The sequence below is a fragment of the Hippoglossus stenolepis genome, chromosome 1 (genome assembly GCF_022539355.2).
Source record: "Hippoglossus stenolepis isolate QCI-W04-F060 chromosome 1, HSTE1.2, whole genome shotgun sequence".
In the NCBI taxonomy this organism is placed as follows: domain Eukaryota; kingdom Metazoa; phylum Chordata; class Actinopteri; order Pleuronectiformes; family Pleuronectidae; genus Hippoglossus; species Hippoglossus stenolepis.
Window position 1 is genome coordinate 31,082,685 of NC_061483.1, and position 16,548 is coordinate 31,099,232.

A 16,548-nucleotide genomic window follows, 5' to 3' on the forward strand; every position below is an offset into this window, starting at 1 on the left:
GGAATGGTGTTTCTTTGCATTTTGTGATAATCTGTCATTTCCCATTGTAATGAATCAGTTTGTAGATATGTCTCACTTTAGCCTTAGTTGAATTAATTTCTTGTTTTGAGTAGAGTTCTGTTTGGTCGGGCTCTTTTTAGTCCGAGCTACCTAAGTTAGCTTTTTTATTTTTTCATTAATTTGTATTTGGCATGTTCTGCAAAATGTAAAAAAAGTAATGTGCTGATTTGTTCTTTGACTGCTCAATGGCAACCCTTTTAGCTCTGTTTTGGTCTCTGCCAACCCTGGAGAAATATAGCTCGCAGCTTGGCTGCTAAAGGCTCCACAATGTTTCCCAGCTATAGTATCTATATGTGTCTGTTGTTTGCTACAGTGAAAACAATGTACAGTGGATTTATCAGGGCTTTTTTTAACAGAGCTGTTGTTAGCAACAGCCGCCTGCTGCAACTGGAAACAAGGATGATGAGGGTGCTGAGACAGAGCCATGACAGTACAGCTAGAACCATAACAGTAAGCTGAAAAACACTCTGAAGCCCCACAGAACTGCACGGAACTGCAGACTTCAGTGATGATTATTCTCTGTGAGGTTACATATGGGTAGTCATGTGATTTTCTGAACAGACACAGTGATCTTGCTCAGGAGGTTGGTGGTTCAATCCCTGTCTCTTGCAGTCCTCATGCTGAAGTGTCCCTTGGCAAGATACTGAACCACAAATCAACCCTGATAGCAGTGTATGAATGGTGTGTGATAGAAAAAGTGTTGCATTTATGAGTAATGTGTGAACGGGTGAATGTGGCTTGTACTATATAATACAGTCCATTCCATTTCCCATGTATCCATAGCTTGCAAAACAAGACTAGGCAAAAGCTAAAATATGGTTGGACCATAGTCAATGTGCAAAATTAAGGAGCTGAAAACCATTGTGGGCCACAATCCACCAATTACTATATTTATAATGTCAACACATTGTGCAGTCTAGTATCAGGCCTTTACACGCACATTAATACTTTGTACTATGAGAGCAGAAGAGTAAAGTTGGTTTAATGTCAGATTCAATTATTTTGGACATTTGTGTTCACATATACAGCTCCTGCAAGTGACGTCTAGAAAAGTTCAGGGTTGCAGTGCATATCTGAAACAGTTTTTGTCTCTCACACAGAGCACAGCCTCTCTATGGGCAACAATCAGCAGCTTCCCCGCTCACTGATCGGAGTAGATGCAGAGAGGTTTGCCTCTTGCTCACAGAGTTGCACTGTCTGCAACAGAAAACAACTTCAGTTTGTTCAGAAAGTAGCTAGATTTGTCACTGGGTGCTTTTTTGAAAATAAATGTTGCTGAAGGGGTCTGAAAAGATGGTTAATAAAATCAAATATGTGTGGACAACACTGGCTGTTAATGCCCCCTCCCCCTGATGATGTCAATTGAAACTGCTTGCGCCAATTCATTTTTAAAGAGCCAACGGTATACCTTCAGTCACATCCATCTACACACAATAGTATCACTGTACTGGCGTTACACAACAATTGATTTACATTTAGCTATTCTTCAAAGTTTCAATTTGATTTCATTTGGTGAAGTGTCCTTAAACTGACTCGACTTCTAATCTAATCGGTTCATCCAATGCTTGTCAAAGTGAATGTTTGTACCAAATTTGAAGACGTTCCGTAGACCAGATCTTAAGATATCCCCTTGAAACGGAGTCACAAGGGGTAGTGGTTGAAATCTTCCCTTACAAATTGGGACAGCCCTTCAAGAAGCCGTTACATCTTCAGTAGTCGTCGTGAAAACCCGAGACGTCATCAGTAGTAGTTGATGTAAACAGACGCGTCAAAATGTTTTGCCGGGGATGTCATTATTATAACATTGTTGTGATCTTAAATAGACCAATGCTATTGTTTGCAGTTACTAAAGTGATGAACATATAATATCCTTATAACATCTATACTAATGCAGATGAATCAATGCCATTCGCCATTCATCCAATGGAAATGGAAAAGCTTGGATGCTCGGCATAATTTCACACATAAATCAAAAGCTCACAGCTTCAGGCTGCTAGCAGTGCTCTGTATGCAACCCTGCCAGGATGCGTTGTTATTAGAGGAGCAGTTATGTTCAGTAACATCGCTGCTATACTCTGGTTAAATCAAGTTCATAGTGTATCTTCAAATGGGGGGGTGCGACATGGAATTATGTGAAAATACTTATCATGCCAAAAAAGAAAATCACTAGCATGCTAAGGTTGTTGTGAAAAAAATGACCATAATGAATGAAAAGATATTAAACTAAGATATTACAATTATTAAAGTAATTTTTAAATCATTATTAACGGAGAAAATATTACATTTGTGGGTCTCTCTCCCGCCGGTGATTCGCATAGCATTCTGGGAAATTCTTATAGCCCTCGGTTTGAAGCGTGGGTATGAAAAATCTCCGTGTCGAGGGCTGTACAGGGGCCCTCCCCTGATAAATATCTTCATCTTTCATCTCCTAATAACCACATCCTAGACTTGTGACAATTCATACTCAAATTTCATGATTGGGTATATCTGAGTATGCATGTTGTTTTGTATCATTTGTCTAATTGCAGCAGAGTTGTGAACTATCGGACAAAAAAAGAAAAGTTTCAAAAACTGCATTCAAGAATTAATAAACTGGATTATTCTGCTGTCTTCCTTTGCCAAGGCTTTCAACGAAGGTGTTCAGTTCCACGTGACATTAAACTTAGTCAAAATGAGTGGAAACAAAAGCGTGTGGACATTGTATGAGTGTAACTCAGAAAGGTACCATTTTGTTTCAGCATTGAACTCTTAATAACTTCTAAGGCAGACACACTCATAAGGGTTGACTTTGGCTTCCTGCATGAATCAATGTGTATCTCAGAATAGAGACACAGCAGGGGCACCCAATGATCAAAACCAATGCTAAGCTTCAACTGCGGGAGTATGTGAAAGCATAGATGAAGAGAAGCTTATCGAGTACAGAAACAAACCTCCTGTACAGCTGTTCTTACTGTGATAACAAGAAACTCTAGGCTGCATTAAGCTGCAGATTATTGCTGAGTAGGTAGATCCTAGACATGTTAGCTAGCTTATGCTCATTTAGGCAAAAGACCTGGCTGAAGACGATCCCACTGTGAAATGTATGCACAGACAGCACATCATTATTATATAACTTAAATGCAGTTGATGAACGTTGGTCTTTGTGAGTTGGTCATCACTTGTGTCTGTTCTGATGAACACAGAGAAAGTTGTGTATTTATAAAATCTTGAAGTTACTGTTAACTGATACAAACGACTTCATTTTTGCTGCTACATCACATTATAAGCTTTACATTGATGAACCAACAGTCTTTTAAGCAGGTATGGAAAATGCTATGCATTTAGCAACAAGTTAAAAAGAAGTACACCCCATAGTTGTATGCCGCCGCCAATCAGTGCAGTTTCTGTCTACATACATTTTTGTCCATACTCATATGAGGTCACTGTGAACTTTGACCACTGCAATCTAATCAGTTCATCTTTAAATTAAAGTGACAACTGATCCGAAAGAAAATCCCTAAAGGCAAATGGGAAAGTGAAAATGTGTGCCAATTTTGCAACAATTCCTCAAGGCGTTCTTAACATGATGGACTCACAAGGCAAAAAAACTGTTTGATCACCAAAATAGAATCAGTTCATCCTTAAGGTACATTGAACGTTTGTACACAATTTACAGACGTTCCCTCAAGGCATTCTTGAGATATTGTGCTCAGAAGAATGGGACAGACAGACAACTTGAAAACATAATGCCTCTGCCAGTACGAGGGCATAAAAAGCTGATAAATAACATGATCATTTGCTCTTGTCTATTTTGTCAGAGAACCAGGAGTCAGAGCATCTGTACCAAAATAATTAAGATATATATTTTGGCTCTCGCTCATTACTTTTTATTACTAAGCCATAAATATAAAATCATGGACCTGGCTAAACAGACCACAAGTATATGGACATACTTTTGGCAAAATAGGGTAATCTTACCTTAATTAAATAGCTTTGCAACTACCTTCATTCAGCATTCATATAAACGATCAGCTGGATCAAATGTAAGAATGCAATCTTAGCTATATTCAGAGCCCCAGCTGCATCTTAACAACCAGAGGAGCTCTCAACGAACAGTGGCATTTATTTAGTAGTAAACACTGACTGACAAGTGTGGCCAACTGACATATCTTTCTGTTCAAACCCTTTTGGTGTCTAGTTATTTGCATTGCTTTTACAATTGTAGTTGAACCAATGCAAATGCCAAAATGGACTGATTCACAGTCAATCGAATCTGGTGTTACTGGGGTCTCTTTAATCATCCTGGTAAATGTATGCTGATAAATACAGCGAGTGTGTTTTAACTGTGCAAGAACAACATAATATAACATCCCTACAACCAGGAACTTGTGTGTGTCTGAGTGTGTCTGTGGATTTTTATTGTGTGACCCGCTCTTCAATTCAGTAGAAAGAGCATAATACATGTCTGACCTCCTGCAACTTATTTCAATAGCTGGTGAATCAGCCATCATGTGAGAGAATGTCTCTCTGACGGCTGTTTAATAAAGGTCAGCATGAACGGTATGTTGGTGACACTGAAAGTAGAAAGCCATGTCTGAAAATGCCATGATTTGTCATCCCAGTAGAGGACTATGTCCAGCGGCCACACAAACACACACACTCACATACACAGAAAGTCAGGTTGTCCTGCTGTCAAATTACTGAGTCATATCCGTGCAGTGTGGCGTGGAGCAGTTTTCCGAATTGAGTTCCCACACCACTGGAAGGACAGTGTCAGGACAGCCTTCCCCCCTCCATTACACTGCAGCGGCTGGTTAATGCTGGATCACTAGCTTACTTCACAGTAGCCAATAGTGGGATAATAATACCAGGAGGCAACCCCCATCCCAAGGTACAACATACTGTCCCAGCAAAGGCAGCAGTTAAAGTGTGGGATGTATTGTGTGTTAGAGCAGATAGTAAAACTCCTGTACAGCAGGTCAGAAATTAAAGCATGTTGCAGTTCTGAGGACAAGCCCATAAACATGAATTACATCATTGATGTTAGTGCTGGTGATGATTCAGTCTATCCTTCTTATGTCATAATAATATCATCATACAACTTTTAAATAAAAAACTGTTAAAACAAACTGCTGCTTCAATCTGACTATTTAAAAAATTGTATTATGCTAGTGCAATACATCCTGTAAACAGTATTACTCATTTCCGGAAACTTTCAATCATGGTTTCTGTATTTTTCAACTGTTAAAGAGTTGGTTTCATTAATCAGTCACACAAAATAATATGTCCTTCAACTAATTGAAGCGACTACTGTAAAATAATCTCTCCTTATTATAGAGGCTGAGACAGTGGGATGAAAGGCTTTGATCTCATCATGTCTAAATATACAGAGTCTATTTTGAACAGCCAGTCCACCACTGACGCATATAGACCCACTTCTTTTTCTACAGCCTGTCTTCTAATTATTCTGTGCTTACAGCAACCTGTGTTAGTGTGCAGCTTGATAAGAGGCTTCCAGATATATGATAATATATGAGCTATGATTCAATAAATAATGGTAAACTCCTTTATAGACTGAGTATTTAGTTATACAAAAAGAGCTATTCTCATAGAAACAGTCCTACAGGTTGAATTCAACTTTAGTAAACATATGGGGACCATAGTTGTTAGAGGTAAGTAACACTTAAGTGAGGTCCAGTTAAAAAGTCTACACTACAGATTTAGTTTTATCCATGACTATATGTTCCCCCCACACCAATGGCTTCCTGAGTTTCTTGTGCACACCAGTCAGTTCATCAATGGATATTACAGTGAACTCATTCCTGTTGTAATACAGCTCAGATACTGCAAAAGTGAAAAAGACACAAAACAGCTGTTGGTCATTCACTAAAGCTCAACAAAATAAAATAAAAAATCCAGGAAATGTTGTTTTTTTGGGGGAAAAATGTGAAAATCCAAGACATTTTTTTATGTTGCAAAATAATTTGCACCTGACAAGTAATAAAAGTTAAGTTGTTTGAGAAGAAATAAGAGTTCCAATCCTTTATTGTTTTCTCTTTTCCACACACCTGGAGAAATGCTGTATGTAGGTGTGCTTGATGTTGATACAGCCCATCTCTGATATGGAAAGTGGGAGAGTTGTCTTCAGACTCTGACAATCCAGCTACATGATCTGTGAAGTCCTTTGTTTGCATTATTTGTCTTTCAAACTGAAAGTTATCCGAATCTAATGGGCAAGACCAGTACTCATACTTCCCTTCTAAGCTAACGCAGGGAACAGATTGCTAGCCTATGATGCAGCCATACTAACATCTTCAACAGCAATTATGAAATGCGTTTCCAAGACAATTTCACCAGCCGCATGTCAAAGTTTGGTAGATCTTCGTAAATAGGCCTGAGACACACCAACCTTTACGTCAAGGATTATCACTGGTGACAAGAGTCCATCAAGGACCAAACCACAGACCTCACACTGGAAGAGTCCACAGAAAAAGACCCACAAGGGAAGGAGAGTCGGATAGTGAATTTATCCTGCAGGGTCAGACTGTCAATGCTGAGTTCTACACTGTCATTCTGGGGCATCAGGTGGGGGACATTCAATACACATACGACGTGAACTGTAGCACAAGTGCAACAAGGCTCTCTTTCATGATAATGCACCTGTTCACAGCACGTTGAAAACATGTAAGGTTTTTGGCCATATCAGCACAATCAACACTCCCCACCGCTATTGTTGGATTGCGACTCCTTCCTCCTCCACAAAATTCAACCTGAGGGGTCACCGTTTTGACACATCAGAGAATATCAAGTTGCATATCATGCTTGATGAAGTTACAGATGTGAAATTTCATGGAGCGTTCCAAATGTTCCAAATGTTTGATTGCACCTTGTACTAGCCAGCTAGCTATAGCTAGACTTTGTACCTCTCTGATATATTAGCAGGACAAGGCTTGTTCAGAAAATAATCATGGGAATATCTTACTGAGTCTGAGTCACAGAGGCCTTTGACAGCAGCTCTCCACATTAAGATATGTTTAGGAAATAGGGCTGGGCAATAAAACGATATCATTAATCGCAATATAACTTTCCCTCGATAGAAATTTAAGATATGTTGATATAACGTCGATAGAACTCATCTTGTCCATGTTTTGACAGACAACACGAGAAGCCAATGACAATGAGCATAGTGCCACGACAAACCAATCATGTGGCTGGAATGGAGTTATGCCCACATCTGGTTAGGTTGACACACACAGCACAGTGTGTAGGAAGAGCAACACATGTGTTAATGTTTGGGCTCCTGCAGAGAGGTGGACGACTCTGCATCGATGCAGTGACTGAACATAATGATTCATGTTTTCAGCTACATTCATTGTTTTAGCGGGTTTCCACCTCTGAATGATTATAACCACTGCTGCTTCAGGATCAGACAGACGCTCATTGTCATTGTCCTGTGTCAGAGTCTCTGTCTGAGTCTGCTTCCTCCTCACTCCTCCTCTGACCTGCGCTCACTTTACACTTAAACAATAAACACCATCACTGATCACAAGTTATTAGGACACGTACAGTGCTGATGTTTACTTTGTGTTTGATTCGCTCTAGAGTTTATGAGACACATGTTTGAACCTGCTACACAACACGAGACGTTACGTGGCGCGCACAATCAGGACATCAGGGTTAAAGGGACGGAACGATCCGGAGTCATGATCCGACATCATCGATTAATAACTATTTTACAATATAGGACTAGATGGTGAATATCCCATGTTATTATCAGTTCGTATGTGAAGAGGGACAGAGAGGAGCGGACACACACACACACACACACACTCACACTCCCGCAGACAGAAGTTCCTTCCGCAAATTACGACGTAACGCAGTGTTTTGACTTCTTTGTTGCAGAAGAAGCGAAGCCCCGTTTATCCAGGAACATAAATATGAATTCAGCAGGTTTTTATAAAGATCAGTTCTACACGTGAGTGAAAACATCAGAGGAGCAGAGTCACTTGTTGACCAGCGGAGTAATGTGCCTCAGTGCAGTGGCGCTGATTTAAGATAAGATAAGATCCTCACAGGAGGAAAAAGTTGTTACAGCAGCAGACAGGTCAGAATAAGGTAGACAAGAGAATAAAGAAATATAAAAAGGCAAAATAATGAAAAAACATTTAAATAAATAAATAAAAAATGCTGAGTATTTACATTATACATCTATATCAGCATTTCACACATGTATACTTGTGATATATGCTATCATTAATAATATATATACACTCTTATTGTTTTCATTATAACTAGTCAGAGCTGAAACCCGATGGTGAAGTGTTCCTGATCTCTCTCTCCTCTTTCTCCCCCTCTCCTGCCCCTCCCCCCTATCCATCTCTCTTCTCTCCCCTCTTTTTCCTCCCCATTTTCCCCTGCTCATCCCAACCGGTCGTGGCAGATGGCCGCCCACATTGAGTCTGGTTCTGTTAGAGGTTTCTTCCAGTTAATGAAGTGTTTTTTTCTCTCCAAAGTCACCAAAGTGCTGCTCATTGTGGGAACTGTTGAGTTTCTCTATACATTTTTAAGGTCTTAACCTTCTATGTCAAGTGCCTTGAGATAATGTATATTATGATTTGGCGCTATACAAATCAAATTGAATTGAATTGAACATAACATCACTGACAAGTCAACAGTTTGTAGTAAACAGTCCGCTAATGAGTTGTGGCTAAAAATAACTGTATTTGAGAAAAAAAAAAATTTTTTGTGTTCATTCCAGAAAGAAAGTATGTTCCCCCCTTTCTTTCTGGTTATTATCTGAATGCATTAAAATGAGAGTGAGCAGGCCTAGAGAACTTTTGTTGCTTTTACATACTTGTTTTTTGTTGTTGTAGCAAGACAGAATAAAAGAGACAGTGCAGAGATAAACAATAAAATGAAAGGATGAGAAAGACAGTCTAGCCAGCTGATTAGCCCAGAGCAGAGTAGAAACAGAGCAGCAGCTCAGAGTGAAAGGCCACACTGTCCGCGTGTATGAATGAGCTTTTCAGCCGCCTCTATCTGAACATCAATATACACACGCACGCACGCACGCACACACACACACACACACACACACACACACACACACACACACACATAAAGCATGTATGCAGTAGCTGTGAGGGGGGAAGAGGTGACTAGTGATGGCCTGGCTCACTGCAGTTTTTGTGGTGTGGAGATACAGAGTGATCTTTTCACTCCTCACCTTTAGCTGAAATACCAGAGCTTACACTGAACCTGGGCTGTGTGTGTGTACTGTAAATGTTGGTGAGAGTGATAAACAGGTCACACTGAGGGAACAGTGTCTTAAAGAGGCCTCTCATAAGCAACCCACTGGATCTCTGACAAGAAAGTGCAACGCCATCAAGTCTTTGGGTTGTGTTTTTGTACTGATGCTTGGAGCAAAATGCAGTGGCACACAAGTATTCTGCGTATTCTGGTCAGGTGGCAGCGAGATAAAAGAGAAAGTGAAAACAGAAAATGTTAATGAAAACTCGAGTGACAGCTTTACTGAAGAAGACAAAAAGGCTCAAAAGACGAGGACATTGTTGAAAAGAAGGGTCCGAGGAATTCGGTACTGTGGAGATATTTTGGCTATTAAGTGTCCGACAAGAAGCAGAGTAGCACAAACTGCAAATTGTGTTGAAAGCATGTTCCCAAAAAGACAGGTAATTCCACTAATCCTGTTTACCATCTGAAGCAGAAATGACAGAAATATGTGATTTGATTTATTTCATGATATATATCGATATAGACTGATATAAAAAAATGATCTTGATACATTTTTTTTTCCACATCCCCCAGCCCTGCTCCCTGCCCATCACTGGATGGGGTAACGGTTTAAAAACACAGCACTGATCTGGATGCACCAATTATGATTTTGCATCAAGGAGAAAATATGGTGGCTTTTTATTTATTTAAACCAATCACAAGTCCTGCTCTTGTGTTGATGGAGCATTTACACATTTAGTGGTAATCACTGTCATTAAAATGACTGTTCACCCACAAAAAAACTCCATAAAAACTGTGAGACATATGTCGACTGTGTAATAGCATGATCCAAATATTGACATTTTCAGGGTGAAGGTAGCAGCTTAGATGTTGTTGCTGTCTCCCATAGTGAAGGGGGAAAGTTACATTCAGGAAGCAGAAGGGGTGGGGAGATACCATAACTGTCTTTCAATTCGGGGGCTGCATCCTTTAGAGACTGCATATGATGACCGATTGCATCACAGCGGAGCGACTAGACTGTCCCATTTCGAAGGTGCCGACAAATGCGGCCGACAAATGCAGCTCTTGTAAAACACACGACTTATAGCCCACATCTGGTGAAATCTGACCTATCAACTATAAAACACCTGGACCTCTGCATTTTGAATTACAATACATGTCACCAGTGGTTTGGTAGAAATATTATTTGGGATGGACCAGTACAAGAGGGTGAGCCATATTTTCCCACAAAAAGAGACATGAAAATGTTTAAATTAAAAACAGAAGTAGAAAAAATGGCAAAAATTTACGAATTTAAAGGTTCAGTGTTTAGCATTTAGTGAAATCTAGTGGTGAAGTTGCATGTTGCAGCTGAATGCTCCTCACCTCACCTCCTAAAAGTGCTATATAAATACAAAACCATTTACCATTACAACCTGTGGTAGCCTTCAGTTGTCATAAAAACTCAAAAGATGTTTGGTTTGTCCAGTTTGGGCTCCTGTAAAAAACAGGCCCACTCCTGGGCACCTGCTCCTGATGTAAATATAACGTATTTAAATATAAAGGGGCCCATTGTAGTGTAAAGAAAACCAAAATTTGTACAATTTAGATGAAAGACACTAGGATTATTTTATATAACATTTCTGCAAATAGATCCCTTTCACCTAAATCTTACACACTGGACCTTAAAAAACAACAATAATTTAACTTTGCAACATTCTGCATAACAAAGGCAATGACAGCAAAACACTCCAAGACAGAAATTTACCAGATTTGGTGGAAATATTATTTAGGGAGATTTCTCCAGATGAAGTGTATTCAAACATAACCCTAAACAACAGAGAGAGGCTTAACATATGCCATCATACATCAGACAGAAATCAAGATTTCATAAAAGTGCTTCACTAAATGCTGCCTCAGTATATTGTCAGCTCACAAATAACAGCAAATATGCAATCAAACTGTCTGTGGGAACCATCCAATTATGAGACTTCCTACAGCTTGTCAATCAAAAGAAAAATTTGACATATAGAACAGATCAATGAATCAAGTTTACATTTCTTTCTTTCCTACATATTTTTAGTGACAAAAGGTTTTTGATCAAAGTCGACTGCGTAAGTAATGTGAGCCTCTGGGCGAGGTAGTGTTGCCCAGGCGCCTTTACTGGCTGCATATCTGAATATCGCTGCAGTCACATACATGCTGTGAGAAAGAGTTTCCATTCATGTTAATGCTGCAATTTGACAATGGAGAAGACACCTGTTTTTAACATGAAAAAGTTTATTGCTGAATCAAACGCAAGAAAATACAAAAAAGAAATACAAGATACTTACCTACACTGTACATCAGTCACTACTGTACTTACCACATATATTTATGGATCATTTTATGATAGATAATGCACAGAAAACATGGTGATAGTAATTTCTTGAAGACGTCTAACGAGAATTCAACTGAAAAGAGGAGAGAAGGAAAGGAGACATTTCTCCCTCTCTTCCTTCTCTTAAATGTTATTTTGCTGCTCTCCAGGGGCCCCTATTCTTACTTAAACACATTTATGTGTCACATTGATTTAAATCTGGATCTGGAACACTGCACTTCCAAGCAGCTACTTACTAGTTGCCCCTTTAGGAGGTATAAATCCCAGGCAGCGGAGCAGAGAGAAGTCAGGAGACATCACAGGTTAACAAGTTGACGGCAAAGGTAGATCACAAAATGAAACGTAATAAGAGTTAGGGTTACTAGCTCTTGTTCCTGGCCAGGAAGGAAATAGAGAAAAGGGGGAGGAAGAATGTGGTGAGCCGGGTTCAAATAATAATAAACCCTACAACTCCAATTCACCAGAAGTACATGAAAAGATAACTACCTGCAGTTGTAATGAGTCCACAACTGAATAATAAACATGAACCAAGCAGTGACTAAATGATGACATTGCTGATAACAGCGACAGGGCAGACCTACTCAGTAGGCCACATGGTCAAAATTACATTACTCCAGATGGATATCTTAATCGCTCCTCATCTGGGTTTAGGTTTCCTTTGAACAGAGCTGCCTCTGAGTGGAGACGACCATATAGGCAGAGATGAGTGACACTGAAAGCTTGTTCCTGGCTTCACTGCTATTGCCAGTAAGGATCTAATGGACTCAAATTTGTCATAGTTTAATGAAAAATCAACCATTGCACATCTGCCACTTCATTTCATTCAAGAAAGGAATTAAAGATCCATCACAACCATACAGAAAAATAAATTCTGGGTAGAGCTGGGCAATATGGAAAAAAATATCACAATGTTTTATTTAATTTCAGTCGATATCGATATATATGGCGATATAAATCAAATAACCAGAAAATACATGTTTGGCACATTTGCATTTATGTACAATGTTCTTACGGAAAAAATGATTTTACTTGCTCGTACACACATCCTGTGCCACTGCACTTTACTTATAACGTTTCATACAAACCACTATAGTGAAAAGGTGTATATAATGTACATACTACGCATTTTTTTAATATTTTTGATTAAAAAAATTCTATTGCCTTTTTCTATTTCTTTATTCTCTTGTCTTTACCTCGTTCTGACCTGCCTGCTGCTGTAACAACTGAATTTCCCCGGTGTGTGGATTAATAAAGTTTTATCTTATCTTATCTTATCTTAAATCAACACCACTGCACTGAGGCACATTACTCCGCAGGTCAACAACAGACTCTGCTCCTCCGATTTTTTCTAATCACCCACACATAGAACTGATCTTTAGCATCTGAAGCTTCGCTTCTTCTGCAACAAAGAAGTTAAAACACTGCTTCTGTCTGCAGGAGTGTGTGTGTGTGTGTGTGTGTGTGTGTGTGTGTGTGTGATAACCACTTGTATTTAGTTATTAATCGATGATGTTGGATCATGTCTCCGGATCGCTCCGGTCACTTTAACCCTGATGTCCTGACTTATGGAGGACGCAAAATTATTTAAGTATATATAAATAAACAAAACAAAAGGAAATAAATAAATACAGAAATAAATAAATTAATACATTTCTTAAATTTATTTCCACATCTATTTATTTATTCCCCATAAATGTATTTATTTCCACATAAATTTAATTCCACATTTATTTATTTCCATATGTAAATTAGGTAGGAGGTCCTAACCTCAGTCTCGAGCAGGAGTGGTCAACTGAGCAATCCAGACAGAAGCAATCTATTCCTAGCAAATCTTCCCTGTAGTAGTCAGCAAACTGAGTGAACGTCACTCACATTCATGTTCATTTTTTAAATCATCATCGTATCAGGCCATTATGTGTAATACCAGGAGCAAGAGAACATGTGTGTGTGTGTGTGTGTGTGTGTGTGTGTGCTCCCAGACAGTGCACAAACACACACACACAGGCCCCGGGGCTCCGCCCCTTCCCCTACTCACTCGCTCACAGTGACACAGGCAGTGAGATCAGAGCTCGTTCACGTGAAGCAGCCGGTCAGTGACTTTGTTGAAGAACAGTGGAAACAGTGAAAACACAGAGTTTCTCTGGTCACAGCTGCTCAGTGATCAGAGCAGAAGCTGCAGTTGGTTTGTACCGAGCTGGAGTTTCTGTGTCCTCCTCCTCTCTGCTCTCACTTGAACTAATAAACACTCATCACTAGTTATCAGGACCTGATCAGCACATGAAGTAACTTAGTGTTTGTTTGATTCCAGAGTTTATGAGGCTGCATTTAAACATCATGAAAATGACTCGTCCACATGTTGTGCTCAGTACAACATGTAGACGTGACGCTCACAGTCAGGACTCAGTGTTAAAGTGAGTGGAGCGACACGCAGACATGATCCGACACCATCGATTCATAACTAAACACATGACCGTAGGTTTGTCACCTAAATCATCCCAATAAAAAATGGAACAAATGAACGTGAACTGGTTCTTTTTAAGTGTGAACTGGCTCAACACTGCAAACAGCAACGCTACTGGACAACAGTCAGCGTTGAAAGGCAGAAGTAGTAGGACTGGATAATCACACTCCTATGACCAATCCTTTATGAGACTGAGGTTAGGACCGCCTTTCTCATTAGCATACGGACACAGAAATACAGACTCCGACAGAGACACAGGACGACCAGACCTTTAATGAGCGTCGGTCCTGAAGCAGCGGAGTTGTAATTATTCAGCGGTGGAAAACGGCTTAAACAATGAACGTAGCTGAAAACATGATAAAGTTCTGCCACTGCATCGTTCACCTCTAGGCAGGAGCCCAAACATTAACACGTGCTGCTGCTCCTCCTACACTCTGTAATGTGGGCGTCAACCTAACTGATGTGGGCATAACTCTATTCCAGCCACACGATTGGTATTATCATTATCATTGGCTGTTTGTGTTGTCTGTCAAAACATGGATGGGATGAGTTCTATCGATTGTATTGGCTGTTGTATTGTCATATCAATGTATCGCCCAGCCCTAATTCTGGGCACATGAAACACCTTCAAAGTTGTTCATGCGACCCTGCAGTGCCACGAACCTGATGAGAGCCGGTTCAACAGGGATCACATACAGTTTTGTTCTCATTAGCCTTTGCTAAACAGGGATTCCTGGAACACCAGAAGCTACGGAAGATTTACTTATCTCAAATCCAGTGTAGTCTACATTTTAGAAATAATGACTGTTTTTGGCTCTATTATATTGACCATAACAATGCAAAACTTCTACAACAAAGTCTGACAAGACAACAACCACATGTAGTCAGAGGAACAGTTAGATTGTGAACAAGCCAACAGTTAATGTACCACCTTATTTGCAGTGTATCAAAATTATGGTAAGTATCCCTCATTTCACAGGACAGTACACACATGAGACTTAAAGGGGACATAGCATGCCCATTTTACCACAAGTTGATATGGTTCCTTGGGGTCTTAATGAAATGTCTGTAACATACTTTGGTCAAAATACCACAAGGATCATATAAAACAGCACCCTTTTTACCCTGTCTAAAACAGCCCTCCACAGAGCGACCTGTTTTGACTGCCTGTTCCTTTAAATGCTAATGAGCCAGCTCCCCCCTCCCTCCTCTCCCCCCATGATTTTAAACGATATAAATTACATATTTTATATGATATAAATTATCAAATATGCATCCCATACTTTGTATTCCCCTTCTGTTGTCCTGGAGTTTTAATTTTCCCAATCACATAATTAAATGTCCCCCTCTGCCCATCCACTACAAGCACACAAGCAGACAGACAGAGAGAGAAAGAGAGGTGGGGGCTATGAAGACCATCATTTACCCCGAACCCCGACATTCAACGGGTACAACAACAAGCAGAGAAAGCAGAATCGCGGGCTGACCTTATATATACAGTCTATGGGGCTGACCAGCAAGGAGAAATGCACGTCCCGTGTGAACAGCCAGGCGGCTGCGCTGGAGAACGGCGCTGCGCTGCTCGCAGCGGCGCTTCCGCGTCCGGTGTTAACCGGGCGTAACTACTGTAACCCGGCGTTACACTGCGGAAGTCTTCCACACTGCTGGCTGTGTGGCGCTGACACAAATTCCAGCTCACGCATGGGAGAGCGGCGGTCGTCCGAGCAGCTGCTGCAGCCTCCCAGTCCCAACGATCCAGACAAATGCCACATGTGAGTGAATCGCGGGCTGACCAGCGGAGAAATGCTCGTCCCGTGTGAACAGCCAGGCGGCTGCGCGCTTGGGAATGGCGCTGCGCTGCCTCGCAGCCTCGCTGCCTCCGGCGTGTAAACGTTGTGTTTACACCGGAGTGTGGGGGACGGGGGGATGAGGTGGGGGGTGGGCCAAGACCATGTAGGGAGACTTCCAGTGCCTTGTTACGACACAAAACCCAGGAAGCTCAATCGAGTCACTCAAGCATGACGTTTCTGACTTAGAGGAACTATAACAAAACGCGCGAGTGTTTTTCCCCAGAGTTTTTGGGTTGGTAGACATGCCAGATACCCACATTAACCTGTAGAAGCACTAACAAAGTGGAATTTGCATGCTATGTCCCCTTTCAAATATCACTGTCTCAGCTGTTGTCAAGTGTAGTGCAGTAGTTTAGAAAGTACACAAAAGAACACACATCCAAACTTGATAACCACCAGGTAATGGACACATGTGACAAAACCCAGAGGACGAGAACCGTCCACACACCAAATGATGCTCCCACAAGCTTATAAGTGTACCTCCCTGTAGGGGTGGGCGATATATCGAATATACTCGATGTATCACGTGCGATGTATAAAAGCCGTCAACATGAAATTCTTTTTTTGAGTTTTGCTTCTCTCTTCTC

General features: G+C 40.5%; 1 protein-coding gene across 5 annotated transcripts in view; it reads right to left on the reverse strand.

Moving 5' to 3' along the window:
- Positions 1 to 16,548, reverse strand: part of adamtsl3 (ADAMTS-like 3) — a 200,289-nt gene that overhangs the window by 172,044 nt on the left and 11,697 nt on the right. The gene's annotated exons all lie outside the window — the stretch shown is intronic.